Raw genomic sequence first — 3,185 nt, 5'->3', positions numbered from 1 at the left:
AAAGAGAAGTCAAGTATAACCCACCTTTGTTTCCTGAACACCTAGGAGAATGGAGTGTCCATTCACTGAGGTGCTCAAGTCTGGAGAAGGAACAACTCTGAAGACGTCCAGTCGGCAGTGGGATACCTAGGTCTGAATTTGGGAGGATCCTGAGCATGGGGATCACCACTGGGTTCCTGTGTAGAGACACGGGATTGGATCAGGTCACCCAGGCAGCGACACAGAGAAAGACAAGAAGAAACTGAGAACTGATCCCTAGTCATTGACAGATCAAAGATGAACTGCATTGTGTGTTGTGATCACACAGCAGCTGTTTATGTACATGGGTACGTTCTTCCTGCTGGGTGTTCATTCATGATGAGGCCAACGAGGTATGGCATGGCTTTACTTAGTATACAGAGATAAAGATCACGCATTTTTCATCAATGTGGAAAAATTTACAAAATGAAAAAGCTTCCTTCACGCTGTCTTGAGCAGAGATCTATCACCTGTGATGGAGGAAAACTCTGCCTCACTCCTTGCTAATGGGTCTCTGTAAGCTGAGTTTCTGGCCTCATGGGTTACAGAGGTTTTATTTTAATAAACATTTTAAACGTTGACACTTTTTTTCTTTTTCTGTAAGACCTGAACCTGTTTGAATAAACTACAAAAAGGCACAACATTGTAAAATGACTATAACTCAATTAAAAAAACAAAAAGTTTAAAGAAAAAAGGAAACTACAAAAAGGATTGATTCACGAATTTAAAATTAGAGCGGCCGGGCCGAGCGGCGGGCGAGAGCGGGCCTCGGAGCGGCGGCGGCGGACGCGGCCTGAGGGAGCGGCCGGCTGCCGCCCCGCCCGCCGCGGGGTCCATGGCCTGAGCGGCCATGTCCCGCGTGGTGCGCACGCTCAGCCGCTGCCTGCTACCGGCCGAGGCCGGCGGGGCCCGCGACGCGGAGCGCGAGGCAGGGCGGCGCAGCCGGGACATCGACGCGGGGCTGGCCCGCCAGCGGCGCCTCGTCAAGATCCTGCTGCTGGGCGCGGGCGAGAGCGGCAAGTCCACCTTCCTCAAGCAGATGCGCATCATCCACGGCCGCGAGTTCGACCAGAAGGCGCTGCTGAGTTCCGCGACACCATCTTCGACGACATCCTCAAGGGCTCGAGGGTCCTTGTCGACACCCGAGACAAGATGGGCATCGCTTGGCAGCATTCGGAGAACGAGAAGCATGGAATGTTCCTCATGGCCTTCGAGAACAAAGCCGGGCTGCCTGTGGAGCCGGCCACCTTTCAGCTGTACGTCCCTGCCCTGAGCGCGCTCTGGAGGGACTCTGGCATCAGGGAAGCCTTCAGCCGGAGGAGCGAGTTCCAGCTGGGTGAATCAGTGAAGTACCTCCTGGACAACCTGGACCGGATCGGCCAGCTGGACTACTGCCCTAGCAAGCAGGACATCCTGCTGGCGAGGAAGGCCACCAAGGGCATCGTGGGGCATGACTTTGTCATTAAAAAAAATCCCTTTCAAGATGGTGGATGTGGGTGGCCAGCGGTCTCAGCGTCAGAAGTGGTTCCAGTGCTTTGACGGGATCACATCGATCCTGTTCATGGTCTCCTCCAGTGAGTACGACCGGCGCACCAACCGGCTGGTGGAGTCGATGAACATCTTTGAGACCATCGTCAACAACAAGCTGTTCTTCAACGTCTCCATCATCTTGTTCCTCAACAAGATGGACCTGCTGGTGGAGAAGGTGAAGACCGTCAGCATCAAGAAGCACTTCCCGGACTTCAAGGGCGACCCCCACAGGCTGGAGGACGTGCAGCGCTACTTGGTCCAGTGTTTCGACCGGAAGCGGCGGAACCGCAGCAAGCCCCTCTTCCACCACTTCACCACCGCCATAGACACCGAGAACATCCGCTTCGTGTTTCACGCTGTGAAGGACACTATCCTGCAGGAGAACCTGAAGGACATCATGCTGCAGTGAGGGGGCCCCTCACCGCCGTGGCCGGACGTGCCCGCTGCCCTCCGCCCGCCGGCCAGGGGCCGTGCCGCTGCGACATTAGCTACTGAAGCCTGGCGGCTGGTGCAACCACTGAAAACCCAAGCGGCCACTCTGGTGTTAATGCGGAATGCCTGGTAACACAGCTCGCTTTCCTCTTACAGAAACTGTTTCTTTTCTGACACAGTTCAGCCGAGGACCACGTGTGTGTGCGCGCACGCACACTCATTAATGACAAACACAAAACCCATGGCTTCGCAGATGGCTTTTCTCCAACTCATTAGTCCTCAGTAAGGAGCGTTGCCTGGTGACGGTTGTAGGCAGTGAAGTTCATGCCGAGCTCAGAGCCCCCGCACCCACAGCCCCCCAGCCGCGGGGCCTCAGCGCCACCCCCAAGGGGGCGAGCTGCCTTTTCAGCCTCCTGTGCCAGTTTCCCGAGAGGCCCCGACCCCGGCTGTACAGGAAGCCAGTGAGCACTCGCAGGTGTGGGCTTGCCTTAATGCCCCCACCGTGTGTCACATTGCCCTGCGATACACACGATGCTGACGGTGAATGTCCCCTCCCCTCTGCCCACCCGCCCCAACCCCGGCAGACTTAAACCAACTGGCCTTGCAGATGACTCTTCTTCTCTGGAGTCGTCTCCCGACACCTGCAGTAGGCTGCAGGGAGCTTTTCCCTCTCCGGACGTCGCAGGTTGCCTCTTGTCCTCTCAGGGGCTCCTGGGAGCCGGCCGGATTGCCAGCAGAGCCCTCGTTAACGTCCCAGCCACCTGGTGACTTGCTACACACCTGACCTCTTGGCAGGCCCGTGGACCCCGGGGAAACCCGAGTCCTCCGCACTGCCCCTCCTCCAGTGCCTTCTGACAGCCGGGCCGCTCGCGGCCGGCCCCGAGTCCAGATTCGGATCCAGGTCTCTTGCTTCTGTTACCGCACACATACGACAGGCCAGCGCCGCCGGACGTGGCTCTCCTCTGGTGGAACAGCCGAAGGCTGGGAATGTGCACGTGAGCTGGTCAGCCTTACGCTCAGCCAACTGTCCAGGTGTCTGTGTCTAAAACTACATTGCATTCCGACCTGGTCCCCGCTGTGTGGGACTCTGCTGAAAGGTCTGTCCTGTCTGGCACGTTTAGGGCTTTTCCCAGCATGTGAAAGAGAAAAGGCGCCCTCTGTCAGTGGTACCCGGATGTCGCGGTGGTCTAAAAACATCCCTAGGC

The 3,185-nt window shown here is 57.1% G+C and overlaps 1 pseudogene; it reads left to right on the top strand.

Annotated features, from left to right (window-relative positions):
* The first annotated feature begins 868 nt into the window (after nt 1-868).
* On the top strand, nt 869-1,976 carry LOC116155266 (guanine nucleotide-binding protein subunit alpha-12-like; annotated as a pseudogene).
* The last annotated feature ends 1,209 nt before the right edge of the window (nt 1,977-3,185 follow it).

This window comes from Camelus dromedarius, chromosome 12 (genome assembly GCF_036321535.1).
Source record: "Camelus dromedarius isolate mCamDro1 chromosome 12, mCamDro1.pat, whole genome shotgun sequence".
In the NCBI taxonomy this organism is placed as follows: Eukaryota; Metazoa; Chordata; class Mammalia; order Artiodactyla; family Camelidae; genus Camelus; species Camelus dromedarius.
The sequence above is the reverse complement of the archived record's forward strand: the minus strand, read 5'-3'. Positions and strand labels throughout refer to the sequence as shown.